Source organism: Rhipicephalus sanguineus, chromosome 4, assembly GCF_013339695.2.
Source record: "Rhipicephalus sanguineus isolate Rsan-2018 chromosome 4, BIME_Rsan_1.4, whole genome shotgun sequence".
Lineage (NCBI taxonomy): Eukaryota > Metazoa > Arthropoda > Arachnida > Ixodida > Ixodidae > Rhipicephalus > Rhipicephalus sanguineus.
This window is the reverse complement of record NC_051179.1, coordinates 67,637,537-67,658,589: the sequence shown is the minus strand read 5'-3', so window position 1 is coordinate 67,658,589 and position 21,053 is coordinate 67,637,537. Positions and strand designations below refer to the sequence as shown.

Here is a 21,053-nt window from a genome sequence, read left to right as displayed (position 1 = left end):
GCGCCATCTCGCTAGTGATAACGAAAACACGCTGTGTTCCCCGATCTCTGAGTACCGCCACCGGCAAGTGGTGTATATAAATAGCATGCCGTTAATACGATAAGGAACGTGCCGTCTGTGGTGGAGTCGTTTCGCGCAGCGCGCTGGGGATCGTGGGGTCATAAGTTCGACTCCGGTTGGCGAAACTTTTTCTTCTAGTTTTTTCTTTGCTATACGTTAGTCTTTATATTTCACAACGTCATATCCGTGACGGAAATGTGTCAGTGGAGCCGTGGTGGACCCCGGCATAAAACACTTTCGTGTTAAAACACGACGCCTTTGTGTGGAGTGGCTCTTCAGACGGCCAGCACTGAGCATGTTAGAAAATCAGGTTGTATGCCAGGTTGTTCATAGGTAAAACCTGCCATGTTGATGACTTGCATGCCAACGTGGGAGACATTGACGTGACCGACGGCAAGTATTTCGCCAGCTACAGCACTCTCAGTGTTGTTCTTCATCTAATCCATTTCGAAGAAATGGGTCATCTGTTTATTTCAAAAAAATCTTTTCTTTTAGGCGTTTAAAAAAAATTACGAACTCAGTTCCAGAGACTGCAACCGTTCTCCCGCCAATCTTCAAATCATACACGTGAAATCAAAAATGGCTTCCAACCACCATTGTGACAATGCCCATGCCGTGAACTTCCAAGATAACGTCGTCTTATCAACAATAACGCCGTGCATATCCTTCACCACGAAGTGGTTCGACTTTCCCAGAGTCCACGTCCATCTTTCGTCGTCCTTGTTACAAATAAATTGGCGCTTTGCACTTTTGTTTGGAGTATCGGTGCCCTATATTCATACCACTCGCAAGGACGTTGATCCACAAACTCGAATTGAGGAGGCAATTGACTTTACAAGGAACAAAGTTTTGTTTATTCCAGTATTCACCTCCAAAATACTGACACTCTTGCTGGCTCTCTCACTCTAACTTGCCAGATGACGGTGCCTGCTGCTCTGCACCCTATCCCTTTTTTTCTATCCTTCTGAACCCTATCCTGCTACTTGTTCCCTCAAACTTAATCGCATCGCTTCCCATGGATGTAAGCACTGATTGATTTCAACTATACACATACCATCTGATTTATTGGAATCACCAATTATTCGCATGTTGCGTGGTGAAACTAACCGCTTCGCTACTATCAGTGACCTCATTCAGTGCCGCAATCATTCCGACGGAAAGAACGCGAAGTCACCACCTTCTTGATTGCCACTCCACACAGCAAACATGGCTTTGTTTACACATTAGGAGCTTGCATGACACTAGTGGTAGTTAGTAATATCACAAACTCTGCAAAACACTGATCTACTCGTGCACGCTAGAGCGTTTCGAAAATTTAGCAGTGCCTTGAACGGCGGTACGAGTAGCAAGGAATGTGCAACTGCGTTCAGCAGTTTTTTCGCTCTTGCGCTGCTCGCCAGCGCTGCGTAACATCACCCCCCGTCTCTCCAGGTGTTTACAACCAGTACGTTGCCTCGCCTAGTGTTTTTCTTGCGTCGACACTAATTTTTATTGTCCGCTTCCACTGACATCTGCTGGCAACTGGCGGTCATCGTGGCAATCGTTCTCTGCACGCAATAGAACGAAACTGCTGCCCTTGCGAGCTCTACAGCACGCAACGTTGCTTTGTTCCTGCTTCGTCGATTCACCCTTCTTCCTTGTCCATTTGAGAAACTGCTCAGTTAATGTGGATATGACGTCGTTGAAGGGATATTCAAACGGTAAGACATTGTTCATCGCACCATGACCACGTGCTACCTAATAACCAATGAGTTAGCTGAAATAGCTTTACTTTACGCACAGCGACAGACGGCAGCAGGTTACGAAAGCCGGCGTCCTCGTTCTAAACGCTAGCATGGCAGAAAAAAATTTCACCGACGATTATGATACTGCCTAATGCTAATTCTGAGCGCAGCTGTTTAGGTGTTTTGGTTTTGCGATAAGTTGAGACAAACAATTTGAGACAGACACATATGTATGAGCAGCTGCATCCCATTTAAACGCACTGAGCATCTTCCCACCCCGATATCTCAATGCCTGCGTGTAATCCATGTCGCCGTTCCCTTTGACAATTTCTTGCACGCAAGCGGCACATGCGTACGTGGGAAGAACTATCTGAAGATCCATGTTTTAATCTCTCGATGTGTTTCGTCTGCATGGAGACGGCAACGGCAACGCCGCTCAACTCAGGCACGGGCGCGTAAGAGCGCCGTCGAGCGACGCACGTCTTCTTTTTATTGCGATAGCAATTATATGGACAGTCTCGACGGGTTTTTGCCGTCGCCGTTGCCGTCATCGTCATGTCCCTCCCGTATGAAATCCAAATTGATAAGATCCCCGGGCATCGTATGTTCTACCGCGGGTAAAAGTGCGCGAGCGGGGGCGACGAACACGGCCGAAGCAGAGATCAAATGAGCCGGCCCATTTCCGTCGCTCAGAGGGTGCATGCGATAACATCACCCCGCTCGGGTGGCCTGCCGACGAAGCAGACAGGAAACGCCTCGCCAATCCTTAACGACTATGAGAAGACGCGAGCTGAGGGGGGGGGGGTTGTCGCGCAAGCAGCTACTTTGAACTTTGAAACAAAGGGCGCGGTCGCGATCGCTGGCGCGCGTGCTATCTCGACAGCCATCACAGCGGGCGGCTCGTACACCCTTCCACGTCCTGCGCTCTCAACGCGAAGTGACTATGCGGAGAGCATGTCTCCCTGGAGCGGCCGTATTCTCTTACACCAGCGTTTTGTAGTTGCGCGAGATTGGATACAAAACAGTTAGCTACCAGCCTCACTTCCTATAACACTACAATTTGTTGCTATCGCATTCACTGCTTCGCCCTTGCGGTGCAACTGTGACTTTTTCCATGCCCAGTTCCTGTGGCACATACTTCGTTTTTGTTTGACACTCGCACATGTTGTACACGGTAGTGGGTCTTGCCCAATTCCTGTGGCACGTACTTGTTCGCCCGGTTACGCCACCGACGGCGACGGCGCTCAGTGCAGGAACGGTCGCCTAAGAGCTGCGCTCTAACATAACTAGCGCCTCCACAAAATGCAAAAGCGTGCTCTATTAAACATCCTCAGCATCACACTTGACAACGAACGCTTAAACAAGGCAGCTTCCATTGAAAGACGAGTGAGCGTGAGCCCAGACAACAAAATTAGGGAGTTTTAGCTTGAACGTATACTTCTTTACGTTACCGTGTTACCGGATTACGTTGACCGTGTTACCGGAACTCGAGTCTTAGTACAGTTTTTAGCTACCTAAACGTAAACCTTTACGTACGTACGTAAACGTTTACGTTTGTGCAAACCACTAAATGGTGATAACTGCAGTTAAACTACATTTAATTTAGACAATATTGAATTACCGTTGCGGCAAAATCATAAAAAAGGTTTTTAGCATTTGCAGTATCCCGGTATACGCAAATGGGTGTAGCAATACTGGGTTACCGGACGTTGGTGTCGACATCTTGTGACGCTTCGTGCAACCACAGTCATGGACACGTTTGTTTTCGCCTAGTGTTTTAGAGGGAAAAAAAGAATCAAAAAGGCAAATCATTCGTAATTCTGGCGTTGCAAGGTATTTACATTGAAAGTAGAATGCCCGATGTTTCTGCAATAACAATTTTGTGCTTGCCTGGTTCAACCTGGCCCCGCTTGATGGCGTCACCCTATCTAGCCTGTCAGAGGCGTTAGGTCTCTCACGTTTACGGCTTCGGTTTTCTAGGTTGCTCTAGCCTCGGTAAACCGGCTGAAACAAGGTAATGGTAAGTGGCGCTCGCACTTCGGCTTATTTTGACTCGGCGGCTGGAGCCTCCGCAAGGCGGATATCGCGAGTAGCCACGAACGAAGGGGGATTTTTGAGATAGTGCCGTAAACGTAAAGCCTAACAGGCGAGTAGTTTACGTTCCGTAAAGGTTCGCGCATGAGCAGAGTCCATCCGGTATCCGGTAACACGGCAACGTAAAGAAGTATACCTACAAGCTAAATGTCCCTATTGTCTAGGCTTCGTTGCTTCAGAGTAGATTTTTAAGTTTATGCGGGGTATGCCGTACCTAGGCTATCAGCGACATGACTCCATATATTCAAAAAAATGTTTGCACACGAACAACGTATACAATGAAGGATGCAGGAGCAACACGGCGCATAGTTATTTTCATCTCGAAGCTAGGCGTTTTAGCGATTCTAAAACATGATGTCAAGACGTGTACCACATGGATGTAAGAGGACCAGATACAGAATGTTAATAATGAGAAGCATTCAGTTGCAAACCATTTATTGTGGGTGCTTATTACAGTACTGGTGAATGTGTTAAAACTCCGGTGGTCTAGAATCGCTCTCATTCCAATCTGGAAAGCTGTTGTCGACACAGACGCCGGTTGAATTGTGGTTTCTGATCACGCAGGTACAGCCATCTGGACAATTTAACCTATTTGCGATACACTGAAAAACATACATAATACAGAACATTTATTTGGTTGTGCATACGACTCCTCGCTTGAATGTACAAGTGCTGAGGAGCGCATTGCAGAGCACCATATTAATTACCAAGAAGGTTATTTTAACGCGACAGAGTTAAAGAGTTCATTTCGGAGAAATTCCGGTGTCGGCGTCTTTGTCATGTGTCGCTGTCGGCGACGTTGGTGATCAGCGAAAAATCAGCGTTGTCTGTGAATTGAAAATGGACAAAGATGCAAATACAATAAATAATTAAAATCATTGGTTTGAGCGAGAATCGAACCCAGAACTTCTGCGTGGCAAGGAGATGCTCTGCCACAGAGCACGCTAATGCTTGAAACTGCTTCGGCAAAAAAAAAAGAAAACGCGATATGAATGCCATCTAGTGGGAGGGGTCTCCTTAATGAATGTAATATTGCGTGCCAGAAACATAAAGTCGTGCCAGATGTCAAAACATGTGAAATGCTCAGCGAGCGGTTGTTGAAAGGCCCCCTCATTCGAAACGGCTCAGACATATTGGATCATCATCATCAGCTAAAGCATCACAAAATGGAGTAGCTGCGTAGGTTCGCATGTTGCCTTACGGACGCATTGTGGGCCGTTCGCTGATTCCCAAATTAAACATTGCTACGCGCACATACACTCGTTTCCTTGCGGCACGGTTGAGGCACGCACCGAGAACCGAAGCGAGGTTCGCATAGCCTTGTATGGCGTAGCCTTGTATAGTACAGTTTAGCAAGGGTGTGGAAGAGGGAAGTGAGAGTGTCGAAGATTGATGTTAGGGTGAAGAGGAGGGAAAGGATAAGAGAGGGTGAACTGTAGCATAACAACGTACAGTATAACATAGCAACGGGTGCGAAAGAGTAGTGAGTGTGAGGGGGAGTAATAGGAGAGTTAGAAGGAAGAAGAGGAGAGAGAGAGGGCAATATGCAAAGAGAAAAGGAAAAAAAAACGAAGATGAAAAAAAAGAAAAGACGTAGAAAAGAACATGGCTGATCCCTCCGCCATATGAGTCGGTATAACACGAAAGCGAAACGTGCCTCCACAGAAGTAGTTGAGCGTTTATTGCGCATTGATATATGAGAGCTTGTATAATGTATATTGGTGTTTGGCTGTTAGAGCACCGTTTGAAGTTGATGGGCCCAATTTGAGGTTTATAGTGGGAAATCTCCATCCCGACGACTAACGCCCATGATCATGATTAAACCGTTGTAGTAGCTGAAGTTGTCACATATACCTAGACACAGCAAATCGTGAACCACGCGAAAAGATGACATCAGGAAACAAATAAAAAAGTCGCAGTTTGACCGCAAGAGCGAAGCAATGAATGCGATAGCAACACTCGGAACGTCAACCGAGGAACGGTAAGCAGCTCAATACTTGCAGCGCGCTCCTCAAGCATAAAGGGCGTACCAAAAGAACAAACACACGGGACGAGCGTGAACTAATAATTGTTACAGCTCGACACTTAAAGCGCGCTGCTGAAACACAAAGGAGGGGGCACGAAACGAAAGCACAAGTATACACAGGAAAGCCGCGAACTAGCAGCTATCACAGTTGTTACTTCTTTATGTTTGAGCAGCACGCTCCTTTCCCAAACGTGGCCGCTGTAGCGATCGAAGTGACCTTCCTGCGCTCTGTAACATCAACGCAAGCTATGCGGTGAAAGCACAAGACGGACAAACTGCCTCCATCACGAGATAAGCGCGCGCACACGAGCGAGAACGCCCTGTAGGGCAAAGTACAGATGGTACAGGGAGGAGACGCGCGCGCATCGCAATGAGCGGGGCAACGACCTTTAATGCGCACCTTTCGCGCCCTTCGAGCAATCTCGCTAGTGATACCGAGAACAAGCTGAAGTGCCACCGAGTTCTGAGTACCGCCAACGGTGAATGGTGTATAAATGTAGCTCGCCGTTAGTATATTGAAAAACGTGCGCTCTGTGGCCGAGTCTTTTAGCGCCACGCTCTGCGGAGCGAGAGGTCAAGGGTTTGATTCCCGGCGACGGATTTTTTTGTTCAGTTTTTTTCTTGTCATCGGTTAGTGTACATTTTACAACGTCACATCCATGACGGAAATACGTCAGTGAAGTCTTGGTGGATCTCGGCATAAAACAGTTTCGTGTTAAAACAGAAAGAAATATGAAAGATAGAAGAAAGAAGAAGAAGGAGGTAAAGAGGGTAAAATGTTATTGATGCTGTTAGTGCTTTCCTTCATAAAACAAAACGAATGCGTTTTTAAATTCCTAATTACAAACGTATTCCGATAGTAGCAGGGTGATTCCACGTAAGATCGAACAATCGATGGCTGGCCGACCTCTCAAATTTATTTCAATATTTTATATATTATTGCCTGATGAGTGGAAACAAGAGATCCGCAATTTGTTTTGCCGCCAAAAATTTTTTCGAAGCACAGGAAATCAGTAATGACGAAGAGGTGGAGTGGAGCGCTCATCCGCTCTGCTGTTTTGGCCAACTTTCATTATGAATTGCACAAAATATATTAAAGTTAGGTAGCTGAAATTTCTTTAACTAAATATATGCATGCTTTTGCTTCTGCTCAGGTATTTTTAGTTTTGATGTGTAGTGTAGATGTTTTTACAAAAAACCTCCAAATTGGCCCAGGAAACGTTATTTTCTTTACTTTGAAGGTCTTTATCTCAAAAAATCCTTGTAGCAGAGCGACAAAAGTTACGCATTACTTTCTTCGCATGCTTTTCTACCACACTGCCGAATCTTATATTTATATAACTTTTCAGTAAAGAGATATGATCGGGCTAAATTAAAGAAAACACCGGACACTGAAAACTTCTGACGACAATTAAAAAAACCAGTTTTGATATTTCTTAAACTTCGTCCACTTATTCTCCTCCACATCAGCTTTCATAATCATTGAAAAGATGTTGCATAATGTCGTTGCACTAACAGTTACGACCACTCCAATGAGACCCTTAAGCAAGGATTGGCAATTCCGACTTCTTGCCCAGCAAGTGTATAAAATGCAGGCAGGATTGAATTCAAATGGAATGTCAAAGGAAAGAAAAGCAAAACTATCGGTAATCGGATGCGCTTGCCTATCTTAGATGTCGGCAGCAGACGGCCTGAACTAGCCGCGCGTTCAGAGCGCTGTTCACACTTCATTCGGCGCGGATAGTTCTTGTGCTTTGCTCTTACTCTACTCCTGTGCGTCTCATGGCGAGAAAGTATAGCTCGGAATGAGTGTATTGTGGAGACTACCTTTCGAAGCACAAGAAACTTAAAGGAGTACTGACACGAATTTTTAAAAATTTCGGATTGTTGCTCTAAATAAAAATACTGGTGTCGAGAAACCTAAAACGACTATTGTGGTGCCTGCGAATGCATCGTATATATTTTAATTAGCGCCACCTTAAAAAGACACTTTCGGTTTAGATATCGAGGGGTTGGCTTCTCAGTGTCGTTTCATAGCAGTGTGACCTCACGGAGATACAGAAACTCGCGACGTACTAGCAGCAAATTCGTCATCTGCTCGTGGTGCACATAAACAAACATGAGTGAATTGTCGTCCTGTGACCCTGACAGTGATTTCTGTGGTTTAGGCTGCATGCAGGACGCAGAACTCGCATACTCGGGGGAACTGTCTTGACTCGTCGGGATAATGTCCTTGCAGTGGAGCTGGCTTGCAGATGCTCAGCAACGAAAACTTCAAAGTCAAATTAAAATATTTTATACGTGTTCTCCGACTCCAGTGTGTGGACAGCGTTGACACAGCACACCAACGAAGCAAAAAATGTCCCTTTTGCGATGTCTCAAAATTGTGTCAGTACTCCTTTTAATTATTGCAAAGAAGCCGAAATTTCGCAGAGTTACCGACCTAGGAATATACGCTTTGAAGAAACGTTTAACGCCAGAAAGAGCATTGACTGCCAGTGAGACGGACTACTTCTGCTACGCGTGTTTTGCTACCACTGCAATGAAAGATCTTCACGGAACGCACAGTTTAACGATGACATTCTTATGCCCCCTGAAAAAGAAATCGACGTCATTAACCAGATCACTGCGACTACCGGTGTACGTGCGTTCAAGTCACCCCAGAGGTGTTGCTGTTTCGAACTCAATCGGTCTGAGGACGCGAAAACGAGCTCTCACTGCGCCGTCTCTTACAACGCGCGCCTGCTCGGGAGCCCCGCGCTCGTGGCTGTTGCAGTGACGAAATAATTTCAAAATTAACGTCTTCAGTGCCGGCGGCACCTTTTTCGGTACCTGCTGGCCTTTTAATAAAAAGCAATTCAATCCTGCCCGCATTTTATACACTTGCTGGGCAAGAAGTCGGAATTGCCAATCCTTGCTTAAGGGTCTCATTGGAGTGGTCGTAACTGTTAGTGCAACGACATTATGCAACATCTTTTCAATGATTATGAAAGCTGATGTGGAGGAGAATAAGTGGACGAAGTTTAAGAAATATCAAAACTGGTTTTTTTTTTATTGTCGTCAGAAGTTTTCATTGTCCAGTGTTTTCTTTAACTTAGCCCGATCATATCTTTTTACTGAAAAGCTATATAAATATACGATTCGGCAGTGTTGTAGATAAGCATGCGAAGAACGTAATGCGCAATTTTTGTCGCTCTGCTACAAGGATTTTTCGAGATAAAGACCTTCAAAGTTAAGAAAATAACGTTTCCTGGGCCAATTTCGAGGTTTTTTATAAAAACATCTACACTACACATCAAAACTAAAAATACCTGAGCAGGAGCGAAAACATGCGTATATTTAGTTAAAGAAATTTCAGCTACCTAACTTTAATATATTTTGTGCAATTCACAACGAAAGTTGGCCAAAACAGCAGAGCGGATGAGCGCTCCACTCCACCTCTTCGTCATTATTGATTTCCTGTGCTTCGAAAAAATTTTTGGCGGCAGAACAAATTGCGGATCTCTTCTTTCCACTCATCAGGCAATAATATATAAAATTTTGAAATAAATTTGAGAGGTCGACCAGCCATCGATTGTTCGATCTTACGTGGAATCACCCAGCAATGAATCAATAAAAAAACAATGAAAAAGAATAATCGTTCGGTAACACTCTAATTTCATTATTCTAATTTCTAGTTAGGACGAGAAGTCTGGGATGAATGTACAAATAAATATTGCACTTGTTCTTTTATATGTTTGCTTGTGTTTTGTGTTTTTTCATTAGTTATAACTTTAAAACTTCATATCAACTATTCTTGGCCAATCCCCCAGTGAGGGGTATCAGCCATGTGTAGAGGCACATCATCATCATCATCATCATCATCATCATAAAATGGCAATTTGTGTTCGCCAAGTGATGGCGCTTGCTTGCCAGCTCCGCTGTATACTCAGATTGCAGAGGCTTCGAATTGGCTTTCATTGTTTTCTTTACCACCAAAGAAGCATGTGCATAGTATGGTTCAATAAAGAGATATTCGCGCTAATGTAAGATTAAAAAAGAAAAAAAAACTTATGGGGTCTACTATGCATTCCTCTAAGACGACTCGAAGGCAAAACTTCCGATGTGGCTATGTTATCGTGCACAATATAATAATAATAATATCTGGGGTTTAACGTCCCAAAACCACGATATGATATCAAACGAAAGCCACTTTTTAAATTGCTGCAGTCACGCGAACAACCCAAAGATAAATTGAACGCTCAGCTTCTCGCCTGAAGCCACGCAGCGTGGGTAGCCATGCGAGTTCACACTAAGTCACGGAAAGGCAATTTAAAAATTTTTTTTGCTATCTCTAATATTGTTAAGAAGAAGTGAAGGCGCAGCTAGTGTGTCTCAATACATAAGGCGCGTGAGTGACCATGCAGCTCTTTCTACCACGCACATGATTTTCGCCAAGAGACCTCTCTCATAACCGTTTAAGGCTTTCGGCTTAACAAGTTTTGTGCTGTTTATGCAAACTAGAGCCCTTTTTGCTGACAACCATTCCTATGACAGAAAAAAAACATTCTGTTTGATGTACGTCATGGCACTGCCCTGGGACTTTTTCTCTGTCTAAATTTAGTTTATTGATCTCCCCGCCAAGGTCTCATTTTTGTTTGTCTGTTCACAATAATGATTTATCGCGCCGTCTGTAAATGATTAAGGATTACTTTAATGGGACCTGCATGAGATGACTGCTTGGCGCAGCCAATCGTAATGTTATTGAGCGCTGCTAAAACATTACTGTAGTTGGATGAACTTAAGAAATCCGCGGCATTTCCTTGTCAAAGGCGGATGCACTCAAGCCTGCACCGATGGGCGCACACTTCTTAGTGACGCGTGAGCCAGACGTCCGGTGACCCCGCCTATCGGAGATCATTGCCCAGTGGACGAGATGAATTATTTCTTTAGTCGCGCAGGTGATCGGTGTCGCGCTTCCGACATCTGGACGGGGCCTAACCGAACTTTTTAGGTTGTATCCGCCTATAGTTTCTCTCACCCGCAGAAGGAATTGGCGGGCACCGAAGTATGTCATTTGCAACACTGAGATTTCCTCTGTCGATACACAAAAGTATCACAGTTCTAAGTGATTGTTCCTGGTCCTCTCATTAAAAAATATGATTAAAGAAGCTGAGATCAGCCTGGTATACTTTAGAAGACACTTGCCTCTCGCTCCCCTACGCAAAATTAATAGACCATCTCACATGCGTTCGGTATAAAAGTTGGAATACGCATGTTCCACTTCGCACCCACGTCAATATAACTCTTTGAAAGCGCTAGAAGCGGTACGAAATCGCGCAGCTCCCTTTGCCTTTTCCGGTTACTCATATCTCACTAGCGTAACAAAAGAGAAATGAGAAGTATATTACACTAAGCAGGACCTAAGACTCCTTAGAATACGTTGTGCCCGTTAGACACGTTTTATCATTTCTATTTTAACACCTAATTCATACTGTTCTCTCAATATGCAACCTATCGCACGAGCTGCATGAAATGTATACCCACCGACGGCGCAGACTATGCAGAAGCGCTCTTTTTTTGTGACAACAGTACAGACTAGAATGCATTTCGCAAAGATGCTCTGCTCCACTACGGTCCGCATACTTTGAAGCCAGCCACCTAATCATTTACTACCTAGCAAGCCATTCCTCATGAAAAACCCCGTGCCTCAGCTATCTGAGCTTACAATAAGTATACTGGCTCGTTGCATATAAAATACAAGCACTATGATGTAGCCTATGGTTATTTGCAGGAATTCCCGCCAGGATATAAACTACGACGCAAACAGGCGATAAAGTAGCGCCGTCGTGGTGCGATTGCGGTTTGTAAACACAATGAAGCCCCCCTCTCCCCGCTTTAAAGAGGAGTGGGGCAGTCGGGCCATGAGGCTAACAAGCTGTCGCTCGACAAACTTTGTTTAACCGCGTTCAACAACGGTAATCCCTAACTTGATAGTGTTAAAGCGCTCTTTTCGTATAAATTTCGGTGTTAGCATCGTTGGTTGTGAGCGAAAAATCGCGATGGATTGAAGTAATAAAGATCGTGGGTCCGAGCTGGAATCTAACCCAGGTAATCTATCTATCTATCTATCTATCTATCTATCTATCTATCTATCTATCTATCTATCTATCTATCTATCTATCTATCTATCTATCTATCTATCTATCTATCTATCTATCTATCTATCTATCTATCTATCTATCTATCTATCTATCTATCTATCTATCTATCTATCTATCTATCTATCTATCTATCTATCTATCTATCTATCTATCTATCTATCTATCTATCTATCTATCTATCTATCTATCTATCTATCTATCTATGTTTGTCTGTCCTCGTGGCCTCTTCTTTAATTTGGCGATAGGCCCCGTATAATCATAATATGCATGACTTTGAGAAATGAGAAATAGTTACTATTGCGAACCCATTTAGATATTGAAAAACGATTGTTACATAGCTGTCTCACACAGCGGCCATCTGGTGACTGTGTTACAACGGCGCCTTTTAGTGTAGGCATTTGTTAGCAAATAAAGAATGAGAATACATAATTCTTTAACAGATGCTGTGAAACAATATAAGAAGTTGTGATTCGAGTGGCACAACTAGACGCAAGAATATTGACCAAGGCGCAGTAGCGAATCGCATATTTCATGATAAATATTTCACTTACAGTTTGGCCGCATCGGTTATTAGGTTCTCCACCATTCGGCAAGCTTATAGTCCTACAATCGGAGGAGATTATGATAAGGTCGGGCTTGTAACGATGGTAAGCATAAATAAAGTAGCAACGTTTTTTAATCAAGAGCGTCCAACATGCCGCAATACTCGCAGTGTAGTGAGTTTAAATAATATTCGAACATGGTCACAGTCGAGAGACGAATTGCATTAACGCGATAGCGTTAAAGAGCTCGTTTCGCAAAAATTTCAGTGTAGGTGTCGGTGTCTGCGTCAGTGGAGGCGTCGTTGGTTGTGAGCGAAAAATCGGTGTTGTCCGTGAGTGAGAACTCGAGATAGATGCAAATAAATAAATAAAAAAAGGTCACAGTTTCGCCGCAAGGGCGAATCACTGTATGCGATAGCAAGATTTTGGAATGTCACACAAAGAACGACAAGCAGCCTGATACTTGCAGCTTGCCGCTGAAGCACAAAGAAGGACGCTTGCCACAATGCGATTCCCACAATGCGTGGCATCTGCCGATTTTTTTTCTTCTTTTTAGCGATGATTGTCTCATAAGACAGTGGTAGGGAATGACAGACAGTTTTCTCGACGTGTCGGCACTCAAATACCGTGCTAGCTGATGTTGGTGCGACCACGAAATAATGCAGTCACGTAGCGCAACACACACTAACCTTTATCACCTCGGATATATTTGTGTTGTACATAACCTAGCTTCCATTGGCAGTGTTCTAATTTTTTTTTATTCGTGTGCTAGAGGGGAAAACTAGATGGCCGCTACCCTGTTGCGGCTCAAAACAGTGAAAAGCGGAACCCGATACATGTCATGGCTTACTGCCAGAATGGACAGGCACAAGTAAAGCTGGCGGTGGACAAAATGTCTGCAAGAAAAAGCATTTCAGTAAGGACGAAGGATGGGGTTGAAGACAATAAGTGCAGCGGTGCAGTCGGGCAAATAGTGCGTAATGCAAAACGATTATTTGTTGTGAAGAGGGCAGCGTGCACTAGCTCTAAGAGAGTCAGTATACCCTGAAAGTGGCGGCGCTAGTATCCATGGGTTGGCTTCGCTACCCGACATGAGCGGGTTAGAGAACAAAATAGCTGGTAGGTATAATATGACAACTGTCATCTGCCTTAAAATTGGCTTAACTCTAGCAGGACTCGCACAATTTACTGAGATAGCAAAGCACAACTTAAAAACAGACAACTTGAAATCTTCTACTAAATAAATTTTGCTTGTTCATCTAAGTGTGCACGCTATAATTTCTGTACTACCTACGGTGAGTACTGAAGTTTTTCCTGCATTGCGGAAATACCCGGGCCATCACCGCTTTGTTTTATGTACATCTCATGTCGCCCAATTGGTTCCTTCCGAGAGGGACCTTTTACGATGTGTAAACAATCAATATGTGAGACTACAGCGTGAAAGATGACAGGATGTGCGCTGTCGTCTTTCACCTCCTGTCTTTCCAACGCTGTGACGTCATTGGTGGCAAAGAACCGAATAAGCCTAAAATTCGTACTCCTTAATTTGTGGTGACGATGGCGCCAATGATAGCGAAGGCGGTGACCCGGGATTCTATAGATGAACGTAAAAGCTCCTTTATATGTGTGCTGCAATAGAGCACATTCTACCGGCTGTCACACTTATTCTAGCTATATCGACTCGGATCCCTAATTCTGCTCTGAAGATACTTTTTCACAATTACTTCATTGAAACCACAGAGGAATACCATGTTTGCTACAACCTTAACAATTGATTTCGTTGTGAACAGTTTTGAATATTGATAATAGTACAGCTGGAATTGCCTCCAACGAATAGCATCGATGAATTGCTGTGTTTTTTTAAACAGATTACCAGAGCTTCGTGAAGTGAATGAATACCAAATGCATTTTCACGTAAATGTAACGTGTTGTTTGTTGTCGGCGTCTTGAGCATAGTGAGAGTTATAGGGACATAGAGTCACTAGAACATCTTGGTAAAGCCCTAAAACTGTTTCACCGGCCGTCTATGCTATCTTTTTGTGGACACAATATAAACTTAGATCTGTGAGGCAGACGTGCATTGCACCCTTAATTTAGCATTGTTGTTATGGTGGCTCAACCGGAGAAAATTAACTTCAATACATAGCCAGTACCGATGATCGTGATTGAGAGCTGATCAACATGTACATAGTGTTACAAAATCAGATACGGTTTGAATAAACTTAAGGTTTGCAATGAATCTGTTCGCACTGTACTACACATCATCTAGAACTTGCTTCAAAGTTCAAAGATACTCACAGTTGCTGCGTTAGCATCATTACCAATAGCCCGCATAACACTTTTACGCACAAGCTCATTGCTATGATAGCTTCAATACAGGGGCAAAAAACTGATACTGCCGTCTAAGACGTCGCCTTTTATAGCCGTGGCAACGTTTGCGCGGCGCAAGTGAGCCCTCCTGATAACTTTAAAAATAGCTCAGCGCAAAAGACACTTAGAAAGACTGCTCTCATTGCAAATCCTCTTACACGTTCTATAACATTATACTATAGTCAGAAATCTTCATTACGATCCATAGTGTAATGAATGGGGCAGCGCTAGAACGAATACAAGGACGAGAAAAGACAGGACATGCGGGACACTATGAACCCTAACCAACTCGCCCACCTTTCCGTTATTCTGCAATGCACTTCATTACGATCTTTTGAAGCTGACATTTTCATTTTCATACAACTTCTTCACATACCTTGCACGTGCGCCTTTGCTTTCATGAACAAGGCACACCTGTTTGAGTGCGACATTACGTCCTTCAATGGAATAATGGAGTGGAATATTGCAACACAAGATTGTTAAAGAAAGGAAGACTCCACAAGATAAATGACGATTGTTGTCTGAGTCATAGATAAGCTTGAAAGGCTGTAAATTTTACAATGAAGTTGGTCTCAGTGCACCTATAACTTTTTCATTCTTTATAGAGAATAAAACAGGTACTGTGTGTGAAACACCTAGCAGCTAAAGCAAGACTTTACACAAGTTAAAACATGTGGTTTCTCGTTGCACCTATTGTGATGACGCTTGCTGGGACTTATAGTACTGCGGCACAGCTATAGTTGAAAAAGTAGTCATCGGTACAAAAATATTTCATGGCGCGGCTCGAGAACGCAAGCACTCATAGAAAAGTATTCAAGCGAAGACTTCCTTACGAAAACATGATAAAATGTGCTTGCAGACTGAGGAACGCCGTGCACAAACTATACTAAAAATATGCTGCAGAAGTGTTAGTTGTAAATGGAAGAAAAAGACAAAGACGATTATCGATACATTAAGCCAGCTTTTTAACTTAGTGGTATGGGTAAATGACCGCGTGTCAGCCTTGTTTTGCGCGGTGCATAAATAGCTTCACAGATATACGAAGGTATGATGCCTCAATTTTCAGGGCACGCGTCTTGATTAGTGCCACTATGATACTGTAATATGGCAGTCCAAATGCACGCGCTGAGCGTCGCGGTATTGGTACAATCTATGATAACAGCCGCTGCTTCATAATAAAGATCAAATGGATATTACCTATACCGAATACAGCGGTTACGTGCTACAACGTATGTCTTGTGCGTGTTCGTCAGTTGGTCTTAGACGCTGCTTGTGATTACTTAAATGATCCCAAGCCGCGCACTGACACCACAGAAAGTTCTGTATGGGCTGCATTAACCGCAGCTCTCATTAAAATAATTAGAGATACACTATAAAAAGAAAGAAGTTAGTCCGCTTCTCTCACTTTCTTTGTCGAATATGAGGTGGACCGTTTTTGTGCTTGTATGAGATACATCAGTGTTTTTCTTGCTATCGTGAAACGATTAGGGTATACTTTGCCATTACTGAATCATACGGATCAATGCACGCGCAAATGAAATGTTGTGACTGCAAAGTTTGCTGTTTTAAATGCGCGGAGAAACCGCGCCCGACATCCACGAAGAGTCGCTCAGTATGATTCACTTGGAAGTGCAAAGTTAAATGAGTTTGTTTTCGTATTGGGAGCGCGTCGTGAAATTAAAAGGAAAAAGATGACATGAGCATTCTTAAGTTGGAAGCTACGAATTAAGAAAACAACGAGGAAAAATATTTTTGATTGCATAGCTATTATTTACGATCTCTATCAAAGGGAAATAGGAGCAGAGAGGATAAATGAGCCCTCAGAAAATTTATTTGCTCTAAATTTCTTTTACTTGCTGCAAGAAACTCTATATATTTGTGTGTTTGAAGCGCTAAACTGTAATTCATAGTCAGCACTTCGTTTTTTCTGTCTATTTATCCCGTCCTTGCACTTTTACCCAGTTCTTCTAGTATTTCCTCCTCCTATATATCAATGTACGCTGATGACACCGCCTTGATAGCTGCAGGTACCAACATCAAGGAACTAAAGGAAAAAGCCTAAATTGAGCTTGCGAACATTTCCGTGTGCTTCGTTGGCAATAAACTAACCATTAATACTACAAAAACAAAATACACCGTTTTCCCCTCACGTTAAAAAAATTGTTTGTAATGGTTGCGTCTCACCGCATATAAATCAATGTCCACTCGAACTCACCGACTCATATACCTATACTGACGTTGTTCTCGACCACCATATAAACTGGCAACGTAACATCCGTGTTCAAAGTTAGGATCTGGTTGTTTTTCTCTCTTTCAGGCACGGGAACATTTTCCAAGAAACATTCTCCGCCTTTTATATCTTTCATTTTTTTTTTCAATCTCACCTAACGTACTGTATTTAGTCATAGGCATTGACATTGAATACGTTCCTAGAACCTACTGGACATCTGCAGAAGCGAACTGTCCGAAGTATTCATTTCTCGCGGCGAAATGAGGCAAGTAGACCAATTTGTGCTAAACTACAAATCCTACCGCTAGATTTCTCACACGAAATAAATATGGTGAAACGCATTAGCAATATAATTAAGGAAAACTATTCATTTAACGTACATACCAATATTGCTTGTGCCAAATTGAAAGAAAACAATTGGCAACTTTACCATACCATTGGCAAGAAGGCTACATGGCGGGAGACTAGTGCAATTTATTGGCATAAAAATATAGAACAACATGCCACTTGGGCGAAAAAAGCGTGAACGTATCACACCGGTTAAAAAATGCTATCTACAGCAAATGACATCTGGGCATGTACAGACGCTTCTGTCATGTAAGCAACCTGCAGATACATACTTACACGCATACGATTTTTGTGTTATGTTGTTATGCTTACCATATTTAAGTTGTTACCATATTGAATGTCGTTATGCTTTCCATATTTAGGTTAAAAACGGCATGTTGTCTAGTTGTTCTCTCCCATATATTCCATGTGTAGTGAAGAGTACGAGACGACGACGAAGCAGCCAAGAAAGCAAGCCACATCGTGAGTGGTAGCCACGCGACCCGAGCTTGCGCTTGCTTGGATTTTGGACCCTCGACGTTCCTCGACGTTCCTCATCGTTCCTTCACGTCTGTACGTGAATAAACCACGTGACATTTGGTGGAGGTGCGGGGTGGAGGTGCGATACTACTGGCGCGGCATGTACACGTTCGTGCGCAAGTACGTACGTGCTTGTACTGCTTCTCAGCAGCGTAAAGCTCCACCTCAACGCCCAGCCGGTCCACTTCAGCCTCTACCTTGTCCGGGACGTCCATTCGACCGCGTCGGCATCGACTTATATGGCCCGCTTCCCCCGACTTCCTCTGGGAATCGGTGGATCATTGTTGGCGTGGACCACCTCACCCGTTACGCGGAGACTGCAGCACTTCCAACGGCTACCGCAAGAGAGGTTGCGTTTTTTATCTTACGCAACTTTGTCCTTCGCCACGGTGCTCCCCGTGAACTTTTGAGCGACAGAGGGCGTGTTTTCCTGTCTGACGGCAGTATAGCGAAAAACCAGAGAAAAGGTAAAAGAAGGGAGAAGGCGCGTGTTGCAATTAGTTACATTAACATGCAGGGTGGCAGAAAAAAGGAAAAATGGTTAGAGATTGAGGGACAGTTAAACAAGGAACAGATAGGTGTTTATGCGGTTACAGAAACACACCTTAGAGACTTGGAAGAGCCACCACATATTGACAATTATATTTGGGAAGGATGTAACAGGATCACATCAGAAAGGAGAGGTGGGGGTGTTGGAATGCTAATTCATAGCAGAACAAAATGGGATAGAGTGAAGCAGACGTGTTCAGAGCACCTTTGGGTTTCGGGCACAATAGGTGGAAAGAAAACGTGGCTAGGTGTAGCATACTTGTGGACGGGGAATAACTGCAGAGAAAAGAATCTGGAGATAGTGAAATGCATAAGCACCGATATTAAAGAATTTGGTCATGATGCCGAAATAATCCTTCTAGGGGACATGAACGCTCACATTCGTGACCTTGACGGATATTCAGACACCAATGGCAAGTTATTGGTAGATCTCTGCGAGCAACATAGTCTTGAGATAGTTAACGTGGGGCCGAAGTGTGAGGGGCAGATCACGTGGGAAGTCGGAAACAGGCAATCGAGCATTGATTATTGTCTCATGACAGAAGGAATATATGACAAACTTAGAGAGATGAGAATAGACGAGGAAGGCATTAACAGCTTGGGTAGTGATCATAAACGCATAATATTACAAATGGGATATAAAACTGAAAATAAGAACATAGAATCAAAATTTGGCAGCTTGTATCTAAATGACAAACAAATAACGAATGTAGCCGCAAGAGTCGAAGAACAAGTAGACGAACTGCCAGGCAAAGACTGGAAGTATAGTGAGCTGCTACATATATTCACAAAAGAAATGGAAAAAGAGAAGAAAACTATTTGTTGGAAAGGAAAGAGAAAGCCAAAAAGTTGGTGGAACAAAGAAATCCGGGAGGCGATCGAGAAGCGACGTGAGGCATCACGGGAGCACAGACAAGCAAAAAAAGAGAAGCGGCCACAGGACGAAGTCAACCAAATATGGGAAATATATTTAGAGCAAAAATCCATCGTGCAGAAATTAGTCGAGGCAAAAATTAAAGGTGAAAGTGAACGCTGGATGACAGAGATTCGCGAAAAGAAGAAGGCCGCGCCTAGGATATTTTGGAGCCACCTAAAAGCGCTAGGTAGGAAGTCTGTCACAATGCAACAACGTTTGGTAGATGAAGGAGGAAATCAATTGGAAGGGCATGAAGCGCTAGGTTACATCCGAAAGATAACAGCCGATTCGTTTAAAAAGGTCACCCAGGGGATTCCCCCGGTAGGTAATAGTACGCAAAGGAGTGCAACTGACGAAGATGTAGTACTAGAGAATTTCTATTGGAAGAAGGCCGAAGGAAAAATTCCTAAGCGCACTACTCCGGGCTTAGATGGGGTTCCCGTCAGCCTCATTAACGAACTCGGACATAACACTAAAGAAGCACTGCTGAAAGCCGTAGAAAAGTGCTTACAGGAGCGGGAAATACCAGACAGTTGGCGAAAAAGTAGAATGAACTTAATCTATAAAGGCAGGGGAGAAAAGGATAACATTCGCTCGTATAGACCGCTAACCATTACATCGGTGCTATACAGGTTGGCGATGCAGGCAGTAAAATTAAATATAGAAGCGTGGGTAGAACAAAATGATATTTTGGGAGAACTTCAGAATGGATTCGAATCGACAGGCGGTTAGACGATAATCTGTTTGTTCTTACCCAGTGTATAGAAATATCGAAAATAGAAAACAGGCCCTTATACATAGCTTATCTAGATATCACCGGAGCGTATGACAACGTTAAGCAGGAATTTGTGGGATATATTGAAAGAAGTGGGCATAGGGACGACTGTATACAGCTTTTGAGGGAAATGTACCGAGAAAATACAGTTTGTATAGAATGGGAAGGAATAAGTAGCAAGGACAGCGTTGAAATTAGCAAGGGGCTGAGACAGGGATGTCCTTTGTCCCCGCTGTTATTCATGCTGTACATGGTGAGGATGGAAAAAGCGCTAGAAGGTAGCAACATTGGATTTAATTTGTCACACAAACAGGTCGGCACGATGGTTGAGCAGAAGCTTCCAGGTCTATTTTATGCTGATGATATTGTCTTATTTGCGGACAGTCAAGATGATATACAGCGACTGGCAGATATATACGGAAGGGAATGTGAGGCTCTAGGACTAGGATTTAGTGCAACAAAATGTGGATTGATGGTATTCAATGATCACGAAGACCATGCGGTCTTCATACAGGGCCAAAAAATACCGAGGGTAAGCGAGTACAAGTACCTCGGAGTATGGGTAAATGAGGGGGATAGATATATGGAGGTACAAGAGAAAGCAGCGGTAGCAAAGGGAAAGAGGAATGCTGCAATTATGAAGCACAGAGCTTTATGGGGATACAATAGGTACGAGGTGCTTCGAGGGCTGTGGAAGGGTGTGATGGTCCCGGGGCTTACATTTGGGAACTCAGTGGTTTGCATGAAGTCAGAGGTA

The 21,053-nt window shown here is 43.6% G+C and overlaps 1 long non-coding RNA gene across 1 annotated transcript; it reads right to left on the bottom strand.

Moving 5' to 3' along the window:
* Positions 1-4,302: 4,302 nt before the first annotated feature.
* Positions 4,303-12,639, bottom strand: LOC119388802 (uncharacterized). Its single transcript, XR_005182838.2, has 2 exons — positions 12,599-12,639; positions 4,303-4,480 (listed from the first exon to the last, which is right to left on the bottom strand). It is a non-coding gene; the product is annotated as an uncharacterized LOC119388802 (long non-coding RNA).
* Positions 12,640-21,053: the final 8,414 nt, after the last annotated feature.